The 16,672-nt window shown below is 39.8% G+C and overlaps 1 long non-coding RNA gene across 1 annotated transcript; it reads left to right on the top strand.

Annotated features, from left to right (window-relative positions):
• The first annotated feature begins 15,678 nt into the window (after positions 1 to 15,678).
• Positions 15,679 to 16,220, top strand: LOC110906195. Its single transcript, XR_002573737.2, has 3 exons — positions 15,679 to 15,736; positions 15,860 to 16,034; positions 16,141 to 16,220. It is a non-coding gene; the product is annotated as an uncharacterized LOC110906195 (long non-coding RNA).
• Positions 16,221 to 16,672: the final 452 nt, after the last annotated feature.

Genomic DNA, 16,672 nt, shown 5'->3' with positions numbered 1-16,672 from the left:
TCTACACTTCCTACCGTATAATGCCTCGAAAGGCGCAGCCTTTATGCTGGTATGGTAGCTGTTATTGTAGGAGAATTCGATTAGGGGTAGATTCTTATCCCAGTTACCACCTAAATCGATCGCACATGCACGAAGCATGTTTTCTAGCGTTTGAATGGTACGCTCACTCTGACCGTCCGTCTGTGGATGGTAAGCCGTACTGAAGTTCAAACGCGTGCCCAAAGATTGCTGGAAACTTTTCCAGAAATGAGACGTGTACCTAGTATCCCTGTCGGAGATAATAGACACAGGTATGCCGTGTAAGGCTACAATCTTATCAACATAAAGTTGGGCTAACATATCGGAGCTATACGTCTCCTTGATGGGTAGGAAATGAGCTGATTTAGTCAGCCTATCGACTATGACCCATATTGTGTCGTTTCCTTTCCTTGTTTTGGGTAACTTGGTAATGAAATCCATAGTTACACACTCCCACTTCCATTCGGGAAGTTCAGGATGTTGTAGCAAGCCAGACGGCTTTTGGTGCTCAGCTTTGACTTGAGCACAAGTTAAGCACTTTGCTACATGGGCGGCTACAGACTTTTTCAAGCCTATCCACCAATAATTTGCCTTTAAGTCCTGATACATTTTGTCTGCTCCAGGATGGACAGAATATTTGGAACTATGGGCTTCCTGGAGGATAACATCCCGTAGTCCTCCATAAATCGGAACCCATATTCGTCCGTTCAATCTAAGGATTCCATCCTTGCTAAGAGTTAACTGCTCTTCGGTTACTCCTAACTTTTCCTTAGGATAATTAGCTTCCAACACAGCCTCTCGCTGTGCAGCTAAGATCCTTTCAATCAAGTTATTCCTGACTTCAATGCTCTTGGCATTGATCCGAATAGGTTTCACCCTTTCCTTTCTGCTCAGGGCATCAGCGACTACATTCGCTTTGCCGGGATGGTACCTGATCTCACAATCATAATCATTCAAGGTTTCCATCCAACGGCGTTGCCTCATGTTCAACTCCTTCTGGTTGAACAGATGTTGAAGGCTTTTGTGATCAGAATAAATCACAAATTTAATACCATAGAGGTAATGCCTCCACAATTTTAGTGCAAATACAACGGCACCCAATTCCAAGTCGTGGGTGGTGTAATTCTTCTCGTGCACCTTTAATTGTCTTGAAGCATAGGCAATCACCTTGCCTTTCTGCATAAGTACACACCCCATGCCAGTGTGTGACGCATCGCAGTAAACTACGAATTCTTCTGTACCTTCCGGTAGTGTCAACACAGGTGCGTTGCTTAGCTTCTGCTTCAGAATTTCGAAAGATTCTTGCTGCTTTGGGCCCCAAATGAACTTTTCTTTCTTCTTGGTTAGGGAAGTCAAGGGCGCAGCAATCCTTGAAAAATTCTCAATAAATCTCCTGTAGTATCCTGCTAACCCCAGGAAACTACGAATTTCGGTAGGCGTCTTTGGCTCTTGCCAGTTCATGACTGCCTCTACCTTAGCGGGATCCACCTAGATACCACGCTCACTTACAACGTGACCCAAAAATTGAACCTCTCGTAGCCAAAATTCGCATTTAGAGAATTTGGCGTAGAGTTTCTCACGCTGTAGCAATTCGAGAATACAACGGAGGTGTTTCTCGTGGTCAGCTTGGTTCTTTGAATATATAAGGATATCGTCGATGAAGACGATGACAAATTTGTCCAAGTACGGCTTGCAGACGCGATTCATGAGATCCATGAACGCAGCCGGTGCATTCGTGAGCCCAAAAGGCATCACTAGGAACTCATAGTGACCGTAGCGAGTCCTAAATGCTGTCTTATGCACATCTTCATCTCTGACCTTTAGCTGATGATAGCCCGACCTCAAGTCGATCTTTGAGAAGTAGCTCGCTCCTTGCAGCTGATCGAACAGGTCGTCGATCCTTGGCAAAGGATATCTATTCTTTATGGTAACTTTGTTCAGCTCACGATAATCGATGCACAAGCGCATCGATCCATCCTTCTTCTTCGCAAATGGGACAGGTGCTCCCCAGGGAGACGAACTAGGTCTGATAAAACCTTTTGCCAACAGTTCATCCAACTGGGTCCTTAATTCCTTCATTTCAGTCGGAGCTAGCCTGTAGGGCGCTCTAGCTATGGGAGCTGCTCCAGGAATGATATCTATTCTGAATTCCACTTGCCTATCTGGGGGTAACCCAGGTAGTTCTTCAGGGAAAACCTCGGGATATTCAGAAATGACAGGAAGATCTTCTATCTTCGGCTTGGGCTCTTCAATTATCACCTGAGCCATGTAAATGACACAGCCCCTTTTTAAACATCTAGAAGCCTTGAGCATAGATACGTCCTCGGGTAATCCATACGGCGTATCTCCTCGAATGGTAAGCGATTCACCACTCGGAGTCTTTAGCACTATATGCCTTTTGTTGCAAATGATTTGGGCCTGATTACGGGATAACCAGTCCATGCCTAGAACTATGTCGAAACCCGCTAGTTTGAAAGGAAGTAGAGATAGAGGAAAAGAATGGTTCTTAATGGACATTTCACATCCCTCTAGAACAGTGGAGACGGTTTCTATCGTGCCGTCTGCTAACTCTACCTCGTATTTTACGTCTAGGGTTTTGATAGGCATATTCAATAATTTGCAAAATTTTTGGTCTACAAAGGATTTATCAGCGCCTGAATCGAAAAGTACTCTTGCAAATATATTATTTACGAGAAAAGTACCTGTAAGTACATTGTCATTCAGCACAGCCTCCTTTGCATCCATACGGAAGACTCTCGCATTCGTCTTCTTGTTCTCTTCTGGTTTCCTGGCATTCTTGGGACAGTTACTCTTGATATGCCCCTTTTCATTGCAACCATAGCATGTTGCATCCTTGATTTTCTTGCAGTCCACCGTCTTATGGTCCTTGGACTTGCATAGTCCACAGGCAAAAGACTTTGGCTGGGACTGTGAATTTGACTCAAACCTGCATTTTCCAGAGTGGGGTTTCTGGCAGATTTTGCACTTGGGTCTCTCTCCTGACTGTTGCCCGTCTTTCTTTGCTTCAGCCCCTCTCTTGCCATCACCGTTTCCACGGTGTTTCTTTCCTGACCTTCGTGAGGTATCATCCTCACGTTTCCTCTTCTCTGCCTCCTTGCTCCTTAGCGTCCTCAGATGGACAGCATCTAAAGTGAGAGACAAGGAGAGGTAAATCACTGACCTGAAGGTCGTCGGCCGAGAGGCCTTCACACTAGCCTTTATCGCGGGTTCTAATCCCCCAATGAAACAAGCGATTCTTCTGGACTCTGGCGTCACAAGGTACGGAACCAGGCGAGACATCGTATTGAAGCTCGTCAAGTAGGCCTGGCAGTCCAGGTTTGTCATTACCAATGACACAAAATCAAACTCGATGTTCTCAACCTCGTGCTGAGGACAGTAGTTTTCTTTAATGAGAGAAATAAATTCCTCCCATGTCATCTTGTATAGAGCAGACTTACCTGACGCTTGTACCAACGCTCTCCACCATGCTAGGGCCTCGCCCTTAAACGACTGTGACACAAACTTCACCACATCCTTCTCCGCACACCCACTGATGTCCACAATAGTGTCCATCTCATCCAGCCAGGTGATACAATCAGCAGCACCCTTTTCCCCTGTGAATTCTCGGGGTTTACAAGACACGAAGTACTTGTAGGTGCAGCCCTTGGCACCGGATGCATCAGTATATTCTCGATCACGACGAATACTATTCTCAGCGGACGAGTGATTATCGTCATCTTTCTTGGGTTTGGAGAGTGGTTTGGATTGTGACTTTGGTTTGGAGGGTGGTTTTGATACGGTTCTGCTATGAGACTCGGTGTATTGACGATCAAGAGCTGCCTGAACAGCGTTGTCAATCAGAGCCTTTAACTGTGCGCCTGTCAGATGCACTTACGCATTATCGTAGTCATCTTCGTTTGTATGGCTGTTTTCTCCGTTGGGATCCGCCATTGTAACTTCAAGACGTTCAACTCGGCTAAGCCATCAAAGTTTTCTGGGTCTCAAGGAGCGACTACACTTCTGCAATGGTTCGAGAGTTTAGAGAACACCTTCAGACATGTCCAGTGTCCAAACGGGCGAAAGGTAGAATTCGCATCTAGCGTCTTTGAGAAACGAGCTTTGACATGGTGGAATGGTGTGATGAGAGATAGGGGTGCCGATGTGGCACTGGCTCAAACATGGCAAGAGCTTCGAGCTCTGATGATGAAGGAATTCTGTCCTCGTCACGAGATCAGGGCCTTGGAAACGGAGTTCGACAATCTTAAGCAAGTTAGCGGTGAGCATCGAGCCTACACGGATCGTTATGAGGAGCTAAGTTTGTTATGCCCGTATATGGTTACACCTTTGGATAAAGCAATCGAAAAGTACATTGATGGCCTCCCTGACTCAATACAAGACATTGTGACTGGTAGCAACCCTACTACAGTTAGACAGGCCATTGAGCTATCTGCAACCTTGACTGAATCAAAGATCAGGAAAGGTAAACTTTTCCGAAAAGGTGACAAGAAACCGGTAGGGGATTCGAACCCAATCGAGGAATCAAAGACCATGGATGAACAGACTGAATCCCCTAAGAAGTCAAAGAAGCGGAAGGCTTCTCAGAACTTCGCCGTGGTCGCTCACAATGGTCAAGCCGTCCCCAACCAACCAGCTCAACCCCCTGTTAGAAAACCATACAATGGAACTGCACCCTTGTGCAACCAATGTAGCCTCCATCATCACGCCAATGTACAGTGCCACAAATGCCAAACTTGTGGGCTTATAGGCCACACCGCAAGAGTCTGCCCAACTGCAGCTACGCCAAACCAAGCTGCTCTAGGTTGTTTTCTACCAGGCTCTTGTTTCAACTGCGACGAGATGGGTCATTTCCGAAGAAATTGCCCAAGGCTTGCTAATGCAAATCCAGCACAGGGATAAGCACCTGACTGACTAGAAGACAACATCGTTTAGAAATAATCACGTCTTATGTATTATTTCCTTTTGTTGTCAAGGTCCAAGAAACAGTTATTACCGTTGTTTTTAAATAAGTCTTTTATTTACATTGCAATATATTTCTGTGATTGCATGTATAAACGACATATCCCTTACAATACCGACAATCAAAGAAACCGTATTCCTTGAAGAGCAAACTACCCCCAAAATTCTCCCATTCTATGATCTCTTGCGTCTTCCACGAAATTCCTAAGTACCCGTTTCTTCTAAAGAAAGCGAAGTACAAGGCGCAAGTTACAACACATGACGAATACCCAAAGTACCACTATAAATCCTTGATAGGGTACCTAAGGATTTCCCGTAAGTCCTTAATTGTGTATGCCTTAATTCGAATGTGGTGATTCCTTGTAAACAAAAATCAAATTTTGGGAGATCTTCCTACCTTCTCAGATAGATCCCAGTGGACATTGTAGCCCATCGACTGGTTTCCATATCCGTATTCAATCAATAACAAGGTAATAACAAATTATGATCAAGTTAAACAATTATGTGACTTTGTGCTTATGTGTTCCCTTATGTGTTGTTGTGTGATCCAAATTATGTTATCCAAATCTTCGTAGAGTCTTACATATCCTTGTACAAGAGATTTATAGTAGGATACCCAAAGGTATTACTTAAAATCCTCAATGGACTTCTATGTTATAGTTAAGTCCCTTGGATTATTAAGTACTACTTCAAAATTAGACCCCTTGAGTGGTCTAGTTAAGCAGATTGATCCAAAAATCTGGTTAGGGATATCATGTGATGATAAAGCTGAAAGGACTCCTTGGTGGCCTAACTAAGAAGATCCCCTGTCGATCTAATTAAAAGGACCCGATGGAAGTCACCCTCATCACAAGTTTGATATCCTTCCCCAAAACATTACAAAACAAACTGTGCGGACTGTGCAAGGGATTACGTAATTATGGATGCATACATAATTATGGAATTTAGTGCACAGAAACCACAGCAAGTGATGTCATGTGTCTAGAGTTAACCCTATTCATTTCCAACTCTGATGAAGCAACCGTTGAAAATGACTCCGTTAGTTCATTTTCGTTTCTGAAGATTTACCCGTTGAGGAAATGAATATCCGTTGTGTAATCCTTCATTTCCAACTCTGATGAAGCAACCGTTGAAAATGACTCCGTTAGTGCATTTTCATTTCTGAAGATTATCCGTTGGGGAAAATGAATATCCGTGGTGTAATCTTTCATTTCCAACTCTGATGAAGCAACCGTTGAAAATGACTCCGTTAGTGCATTTTCGTTTCTGAAGATTATCCGTTGGGGAAATGAATATCCGTTGTGTAATCCTTCATTTCCAACTCTGAGGAAGCAACCGTTGAAAATGACTCCGTTAGTTCATTTTCGTTTCTGACGATTTATCCGTTGGGGAAATGAATATCCGTTGTGTAATCCTTCATTTCCAACTCTGATGAAGCAACCGTTGAAAATGACTCCGTTAGTTCATTTTCGTTTCTGACGATTTATCCGTTGGGGAAATGAATATACGTTGTGTAATCCTTCATTTCCAACTCTGATGAAGCAACCGCTGAAAATGACTCCGTTAGTTCATTTTCGTTTCTGACGATTTATCCATTGGGAAAATGAATATCCGTTGTGTAATCCTTCATTTCCAACTCTGATGAAGCAACCGTTGAAAATGACTCTATTAGTTCATTTTCGTTTCTGGCGATTTATCCGTTGGGGAAATGAATATCCGTTGTGTAATCCTTCATTTCCAACTCTGATGAAGCAACCGTTGAAAATGACTCCGTTAGTTCATTTTCGTTTCTGACGATTTATCCGTTAGGGAAATGAATATCCGTTGTGTAATCCTTCATTTCCAACTCTGATGAAGCAACCGTTGAAAATAACTCCGTTAGTTCATTTTCGTTTATGAGGATTTATCCGTTGAGGAAATCAATATCCGTTGTGTAATCCCTCATTTCCATTTCTGAAGAATACTCGCTGAGGAAAATGACTCCGTCTGTTCATTTTTCATTTCTGAAGATTTGTCCGTTGAGGAAATGAACATCCGTTTGCTAACGTCATTTCCATTTCTAAAGAATACTCGTTGAGGAAAATGATTCTGTCTGTTCATTTTCGTTTCTGAAGAATGACTGTTAAGGAAATGACAGGATATTGCCTTGCATATCGCTGGTGGGTATTTGGCAAAGTCACAAATAGACTCCTACGAATAAATTTCGGGACGAAATTTCCTAAAGTAGGGGAGACTGTGACACCTGTGTCACCGCGACCATCAAACAAATACCAAGCCGACGAAATATTGTATTTCATACTTGGGATCTTGTATAAATATGTGTATCTTTTGCACATATCAATTCTTGTTCAATTTCAAACTCTACATCGCTTTCTGGAGAATTATACGCAAACTGGTGCGTAAACGTACTCAGTTTAAATGCGACAAATACTTCGGAACATCAACATAAACTCAACATACCTCAAATAACCTTTACATAACTTAGAAATAAGTTTGGAAGGCTTTGGTATGGCAAAAACAAGTTAATTCGCTTACAGGGACTAAACTTGACAAACCGCGAAAGTATGCCAATTTGAACTGTAACGAACATTCCGGAACATGTCCATAAGTTAAACATACCCTAAATATCCTTTACATAGCTTAGAAATAGGCTTTGAGGGGTTTGGTATGCTAAAATAAACTTTTGGATCATTCAGGGGCTAAAACCGTCAAAAGGTGCATAAGTTTGCACTTTCGCGCATAACTTACGTTCTGAATACATCCGGACATCCAAAAATTTATGTAAGCATCCTTATATTATGCCTTAGTGTTTGGCATGAGAAAAATCCGTTCGTCGCGTCATTTGGATCGTCTTTCGCGCTTATGCGCATTTCGTCGTAACTAAGCGAACATCGCGATCGTACGGCCAAACGAACCAACATCCGGCACATTTTTGAGCATGTTTCATGTCCACAATGTTTAGGCATCATTTTAGGGCCTTAAAGTTGGCTTTACGGGCCTTAGAAGTGTCGGAAATGGCTTAAATACGCAACAGGGACCAAAACTGCCATTTCTGAAAGTATGTGCAGATCAGACAGGCCCAGGCGGCCCGCCTGAGTTTGTGCATATCCTGATGTGGGCCGCATGGCCCCTTCAGTAACAGAAATTTTGTTTTCTAGCTAAGATTGGCCTTTCAAACACACCAAAGGGCAATGCCCTTTCACAATCTCAGGAGCTAAGGGTCAAGATAAGGCACCACAACTTTGTGACAAGTGTACGCATAAGATCGTGGCACGATATTCAAGAAACGATCCTAACGGCTTTACTTTTCCTATAAATACCCCCCCCCTTTTGGTGAAAACCCACAAAAATCTGATCAAAAGCTCTAAGTTGGAACCTTTGTTTCATACCTGAGCCATTTTGATCTAGATTAGCATTCGGGGACCCTTCGTAAGTGTTCTTTCGTTTTTTTATTCGCTTTTTGAGTCCGAAAGTCAACGTTTTGTTGACTTTCTGCATTGACCAGCCTATGGTCAACACGAAGTTCATTGGAACTTCATAACGTGAGCGTGATCACGATGGTTATAGTCCATGGCGACTATACCTACTGATTACCACGTTATCTAGGCTCAGTGACGACTCGTAGTTTTGGCCAAAATGCGCATTCTTGCGTATTTTGTAACCAAACTACTCGTGAGCATCAAAGCCATTTGTTTTGATGCCAAACCTGTTTTCTAAACTTAGTTAAGCATGTCCTAACATGCTTAGCTCGTCACTTTTAGTTTAGTGCATATATAGGGTCGTAAGTTAAGCGATCTAAACAATCGCTTATACTTTCGAACCCGACCCATTTGGTCGATCATTAGGATCCGACCAAACACATTAGGTGACCATAGCTGTAACCTTCCGAGGTTATACCTTGTGGTCACGATGTTAGGCGTTCCAAACGCGTTCTACGCGAATGACGCGTTAAGGTAGCATAATGTCACGGAGTTAGTCTTTCAACTCGCGTGCGGCCTTAGAACACGGTCTAAGTAAGCCTAGCCGACTTAGTGTCGTTGGGTTTTGGTTATGAAAGTTGCAAAAAGGGAACGTTGGATCGCAAGAAAGTTGCTTGTAATACTTGAACACAAGTATACAAGAGAAATGCTTTGTATTATACAAAGGAAGCTTACAAGAGTGTGATGTTTACAAGTGTTTGGGGATGTCTCAAATGAGACCCCAAATCAGCTATTTATACTACATTGGGGCCTATCTAGAGTGTTCTTGTTCTAGATTATTCTTTACAAAATATCATGCCTAAATATCTAAGATATTTGTTACTAAATATCATGATATTATGTTGGATTCTAGAAAGTTCTTTGGGCAGATTTTTATGGCTGTTTTGACCAGCTTTCTCCAGCGTTTTCTAGACCCTTCTTGGCTGTATTTTGGTCCTCATAGTATCCCCATGTTGCTGGAAAAATACGGGCTGTTCCGGAACCTTCCGGGCAGCTCCAAACGCGACTAGATGGCCCTGGAAATGTCTAGAATGTTGAAATTTTGGGCTGAATTTATGCGGGGCGTGACATCCTCCCCCACCTAAATTCGCAACGTCCTCGTTGCGATGCCCGAATGCCTCATGTGTTTTCATGAGTTGTATTGTGGATAACGTTTTGCCTCGGTTCCTTGTGTTGGACTCCAAGGGTGTGGCATACACTTTATCTCCTTTGAGGATGTAAAGTGTATTTAGAAATGGTGCTGGGAAGGCATTTTCTTTCTCAAAGAAATCCAACCCGAGTATGATGTCGTAGTTGTCAATTGGTACAATCGAGAAGTGTAACTTGCCTGCCCATTCCCCAATCTTGGCCTTTACACCCCATGCAATACCTTCGATCAGTATGGGTTCTCCATCAGCGGCTTTAATCCAACCTTCTTGTGGGGTGATCCTTAAGCCGAGTCTTTTTGCTTCGCTTAGTGACATAATGTTGTGGCTGGCACCGGTGTCCACCAACGCCTTAAGGGTTTCTCCTTTTATTTCTATGCTCACAAAGCGAAGACCTTGTCTCTTTGTGTTGCCCTCGATGGTTGTCGGGTTAGTTTGTTTTGCCATCTCCAAGGGTTTTCCCGTTAGTTGGGTTAATGCATTGAGAACTTGAAGTTGCATTGCGCCTAGGCGAACCTCTTCGGTTTCCTCAGGTTCATCATCGCCGGTCCTTATAAGGGCCGTTAGTCTGGCTTTCCTTGGGCAGTCTCGTGCATCATGAGGCCCATCGCAAAGGAAGCAGCCTTTGTTTACGGCTTTTCCTTTGTTATATAATGTTAATGCTCGGTCATCATTCTTCCGGTATTGATTTTGGTTGGTGGATTTTGCTCCCCCACCTTTTGCATCGCCAGTCTCTGTAGTTGCTGATCTTGTCGAACGGTTTTCATTACGGTCGTGCAAGTTTTCAGCAACAGAGATTGCTGAGATAAGTCTTGAACATTTCGTCGTTCAAGTTCAGTTTTGGCCCATTGTTGCAAGCCATCTACAAAGTATATGAGAGCATCCTTGGGCGACAAGTCCGGAATCTCAAGCACAAGGGTAGTGAATTCATTGATATAATCTTTGATGCTACCCCTTTGCCTTAGGTTTCGTAGCCGAATCTTTGCATCGTGTTCGGCATTTTCCGGATAGAATTGCTTTTTAATTTCTTTTACAAAATCAGCCCAAGTGTTGATGGTGCGCATACCTTTTTCGATCTCCATGTGCTTCCGTCGCCACCATAGAGCCGCGGTTTCCTTTAAGTATAAGGTCACCGTCTTGATTTTCTTGCCATCGTCAACGATGTCTATAGCTTCAAAGTACTGCTCGATCTCCCAAATGAAGTCGTCAACGGCTCGTGCCTCCTGTTTTCCAACAAACGGAGATGGCTTTGGGACTTCAGTCTTTGAAGTAGTGATGGTGTCGCCTCGGTTTGCTAGTGCTTGTTTGCAAATGTTTAGTTCCATTTGCAATTCCTTGAATTTTTCAGCAAACTTGCTCTCTATATTGCTTTGTACCTGCCCCAGCTCCTTCATAAACATCTGTTTTAATTCAGCTTGCATGACTTGCATAGCAAGTTTGATGTCGTCTCTTAACTCGCCGAGCTCGCTACCTATTTGTTCCAGCGACTCGTTAGTGTTTGTCTGGAAGATATCGACTTCGGCCTTGAATTCTTCAACTTGTGTCTTGAATTCAGCTATCGATGTCTCCACGTCTTCCACACGTTTGTCTAAGCTTGCGACCAAATCCTTGGACATGTCTCGATTCTTTCTTCCTCCTTTGCGAGTGTCATCGCGCCCACGGGTCTCTTCTCCACCAGCCGTGGTTATAAGTTGAGTCTTATCATCAGCCATCTTAGATGGATCGAAACGTCGCTCTGATACCACTTGTCACGGAGTTAGTCTTTCAACTCGCGTGCAGCCTTAGAACACGGTCTAAGTAAGCCTAGCCGACTTAGTGTCGTTGGGTTTTGGTTATGAAAGTTGCAAAAAGGGAACGTTGGATCGCAAGAAAGTTGCTTGTAATACTTGAACACAAGTATACAAGAGAAATGCTTTGTATTATACAAAGGAAGCTTACAAGAGTGTGATGTTTACAAGTGTTTGGGGATGTCTCAAATGAGACCCCAAATCAGCTATTTATACTACATTGGGGCCTATCTAGAGTGTTCTTGTTCTAGATTATTCTTTACAAAATATCATGCCTAAATATCTAAGATATTTGTTACTAAATATCATGATATTATGTTGGATTCTAGAAAGTTCTTTGGGCAGATTTTTATGGCTGTTTTGACCAGCTTTCTCCAGCGTTTTCTAGACCCTTCTTGGCTGTATTTTGGTCCTCATAGTATCCCCATGTTGCTGGAAAAATACGGGCTGTTCCGGAACCTTCCGGGCAGCTCCAAACGCGACTAGATGGCCTTGGAAATGTCTAGAATGTTGAAATTTTGGGCTGAATTTATGCGGGGCGTGACAATAAGCTACCTAAAGGGTCGTAATGGGCCGTAAGCACTTAGGTTAGGTTTCATTTTAGTATGTAGGCTTTGTTAAACCATATTACACGAGTCTCCATACTCGTTTGGTTTACGAACCCGCATACTATCCGATCCTTCCGATTTTGGTCTGGTATATTAATATAGCTACCTATTAGGTGCCGTTTGATATCCCGTGATCTCTAGCATTGTGTGATTATTGCACAAGGAACTACAAAGCAATCTCAGGTGAGTACATTGAACCCCTCTTTTACTGTTTTCCAAACTGTTTTGGGGTGAAACACATGTGCCTACTTGTTACTTTCATGCTTTCCATGTTTTCACATCATATACCTGCTATGTTCGTTAGTACATTATAGTACATGATTACATTACATTTCATGCTTTGTAAGCCCATTGTGTGCGTACATAGTACATGGTTTTACATTACATTTCATGCTATGTATGCCCATTGTGTGCGTACTTAGTACATTGTTTTACATTACATTTCATGCTATGTATGCCCATTGTGTGCGTACTTAGTACATTGTTTCACATTACATTTCATGCTATTTTTTCCCATTGTGTGCATACTTAGTACATCACTTTACAATACATTCTATGCTATGTATGCCCATTGTGTGCGTACTTAGTACATCGTCTTACATTACATTCTATGCTATGTATGCCCATTGTGTGCGCACTTAGTACATTGTTATACATTACATTTCATGCTATATATGCCCATTGTGTGCATACTTAGTACATGGTTTTACATTGCATTTCTATTGCATATGCTCATCCAGCATATGAACACATTATGCTACATTTTGAACCGTTGTAACCATTTGACTATGTGAACCGTCTTACCCCTTTGATTACACGAACCGTCTGTAACCATTGAACCGTGTGAACCAGTTGTATCTGTTGACATGATTTACATTTGACAATAGACATTTGACTATACATGAACATTTCTACAATTGTTAAACACTTGATCTTGATGGTTTGGTTTGAGTAAGTGATTAAGTAACGAGGCGTGTGTAATATGATACAAGCATGGTGGATACGCCGCTGGTACTTCCTATATATAAGTGTTTGTATGGTATTACATATCGTAGCGTTATTTGAATCATTTCAATTTGAGACATATGACATTTTATACAAATAACACACTTTTCACGAGACATTGTTTTACAAACGACTTATCTTATAGAAACTCATTTTACATGGTTATCCGTTTAACCATACAGTGTTCTCTTATTTATACATATCATCTGATCTTATCGTTTTTCAAATGATTTACAAGACAAAGCAAATTACAAGGTTCATGACTAAACATTTTCTCAAACATAAGTCATGAATTCCGTTTTCACAAAACCAATGTATCTCACAGGCATTTTTATGCTGACGTACCTATTTTCACATGTGTTTTCAGGAGATGATGCATAGGACTTATCAAGACATACTTAGGCGGACTTGTGCCTTAGTGACTTAAAACGAGACAAGAACTAGTTAAATTATGTTATGTACTCTTTGGTTCTTGTATAAAACAATGTACACTTTCATATTTGATTAATAAAACGAAACTTCATTTGCCATGGATTTGAAACAATTGATTCTGTTACAACACTCCCCGACGTTTCCGCCACGTTTTGTATGTTCTACGTGGTCGGGGTGTGACATTTCGATTGAATGGAAAATTCACTAAGTTCCTTTTGGTTACATTTGCGTTCCTTTGCTTATCTCATGTATGGTATATCCGACTGATTTTTTAGATTTTGTTTTACCAAAAGGGATGTACTTTGATTTATATGCTCAAATCTTGAATATTAGTTTGTAATTGCTGGTGTCAAAAGAGTGTAGAATGGCCACTTTTTATTATTGTTTTCAAATGATGCATTTTATTGTTGCAAATAGCTTATCTCTTACAAAAACATTTATGTCAAAAAGTGCAGTTTCTGGTGCATTTTCTTGCTGTCAAAAGATGCAATTCTTTATGGTTTTAATGGTTGTCAAACTTTCCGCAAACTTAGACCATTCCTCAGGCCAGAAAAGACAACTTTCCAGGTCCACAGGTATGCTACAACACTATACACAATAGTCTTATGTTATCCTAAATTTGAATCTGTACAATGACTTTACTGCTGGAATGCAAGGACCGTGACTTAATATCTTGCATCTATAGATGACCAGCCCTACAGATCAGATCATATATGGTTTTCTATTAATTACGGCCTCTTTTTGTTATCTTAAAGGGTATTAGCTACTTCTTTATTGTAACAACTCTCCATGAATATATTTTTGTAAAATATATATACATTTATATAATAAAATTTAAATATCCTACCAGTGAATATTCACGGGTGATAACCTATAATCATATATTTAAAATTAATACACGATCAATATGAATAATAATTTCATACTTTATCGTCAGTTATGAACTTCTAAAATTAACTTCTATATATTTAGTACTTATATTGTATTGACAATTTTTTCAAAACTTTCTAATTAATCGTTAATATAATTAATGTGAACTTTAAGGTGGTTAAATTCAAAATATTTAATTAGGAAACTTTTGACAATTGTAATACATAATATACCGTGTATTATTTTTTTTAATTTACTTTTCTTAAATCAACATTTTGTATACTTTCCTTTATTAGTTCATTAAAAATAAAAAAATACGTAATATATTTTAGCAAGTATGATGTTTTTAAAAAAAAAACATTTAGTCAACCTTCATATTAATTTATTTGTATCTCATTCTTTATTTCCGCTTTTTATTGTTGACATAATATTTATTCATATATCTGGAGAAATAGCTATATATTCTTAAAATAAATTTCCCTCCATTTTAATATATATTAGATGTTCCTTTTTCAGTAACCTGCATTACTTCATTTTCACAAACCAGTTTACAAATTGCTTTTTTACATAATATACATCGTTTATTTTTTCTATTAGCATTTCGTTAATTGTATTTTGTTAATGACACTTCCTTCAAGTTTTATCCCATCTTTCATATAACTACTTCTTTGTTGCAGAAGTTTTGATCGAGTGCAGTTTCGCAAGATCAGTCTGGTGGATAGTTGAAAAGAAGCAACGTCTCGGGCCTCAGCATGGAGCATGGAGAAATGCAGAAGTATGATGTTTTACGTAATGTTGTTAATCTTAAAATTATTTTCTTATATGCTATTGTATAGATGTTCAGGTTGATTTAACTCTTTGGGATGATTATGCTAAGGACATGTGTTCTTACATGGTTAGTAAAGATCGTGAAGCGCATGTTGTCATTGTTGTCCGTTTTGGTGCTGTTAAGAAATACAGAGGTATCTTATTAATTCTACGATTTACTTTATACAATACGTACATATATATATATATATGTTATTTTTTATACAAGAATTTTTCTATTTTGATATATGATTTGTTGTTTATTTATGTTACCTAAAAATAGGTAAATAGGGGATTTCTAATAATTTTGATGGTTCACGGCTTTTCATTAACGACAATTTTGATTAGATGCTAACATTCAAGAAAAAGTGAGCAAAATTATTTATTTTTATTTTTGTAATTGTATCAACTATATTTTTTCTTTGTAAATTTTTGTTCATTTCACATTATGGTTTCCTCAAATAAATTTTTGTAGGTTTCTTGCAAAACTTGCTGCTTCAACCGAGTCAAGTAGCCATGTTGGGTCATATGTGATATGTTCTGTTGAAGATGAATTTTTGAACAATGACGTTTTTTCACCAATTGCTTATCTTGGCTCAATCATACAGGTTCTTTAAAACATTTTATATTTTATATTTTATATTTTAACTACTAACAAAATTTTAATAAGCTTTCATTTCTTTAATTAATTAAACAGCCAAAAAAAGTTGTTATTGTTGGAACTATTGCAGCAATCGTTTCTGATAAGATGTGGTATTATGATGGGTGTAACCATTGCAAGTCCAAAGTTGAGCAAAAGTTTGAAACTTATGATAAGAAGGATGGAACAAGTGATGTTAGAGATGAGAAGGTGTATCAATGTTCGAACAAGGATTGTCAAGGAAAAGATGTTTTCCCGTTGTCCAGGTAAAGTATCTGTTATTCATAATTCTATTATTGTTGATTCAACAAGTAACGTTGTTCGTATTATCTATTTGTCTATGTTTCTTAACTATGTAAATACGCTTTTAAGGTTTAAAATACCAATTCGGGTTCAAGATTCAACCGGTACGGTGACACTTATATTGTTTGGTCATGAGGCGTTGAAGTTTGCTGGGAAAACTACAAAGGAACTTTTATAAATTCAGGACGAGGTAAATATAATAGTATGTTATAGTTAATTAAATTAGATTTAGATATATAGATTTTGATCACACATGAGATATTGTCAATATATATACTCAAGACAAATGAGGTTCCCAGAGAATATCTGAATATCCTGTTGAATTTGAGACGTTGGTTAACCTCAAGTGTGCTTTCGTGATTAGAGTAACAGACTTTAATATTGTCAATGCTGTTGAGAATTATGGAATATCAATTGTTACCAATGATGTTGACATATTGGATGAGCTAAACAAAAAATGGAAAATTGATCAAGTAAGGGATTCTTATATTAAAATATTTTCACTTATTTATTCCTTTAAATGAGGCTTATATAAAGTGTCTTATGATTTCGAATTTTTTACAGCTTGATGTCTCTGATTCGTTTGCTATGAGTCAGTCTG

Source organism: Helianthus annuus, chromosome 16 (assembly GCF_002127325.2).
Source record: "Helianthus annuus cultivar XRQ/B chromosome 16, HanXRQr2.0-SUNRISE, whole genome shotgun sequence".
Classification (NCBI taxonomy): domain Eukaryota; kingdom Viridiplantae; phylum Streptophyta; class Magnoliopsida; order Asterales; family Asteraceae; genus Helianthus; species Helianthus annuus.
Note: the sequence above shows the minus strand (reverse complement) of the source record. Positions and strands in the feature narration are given on the sequence as shown.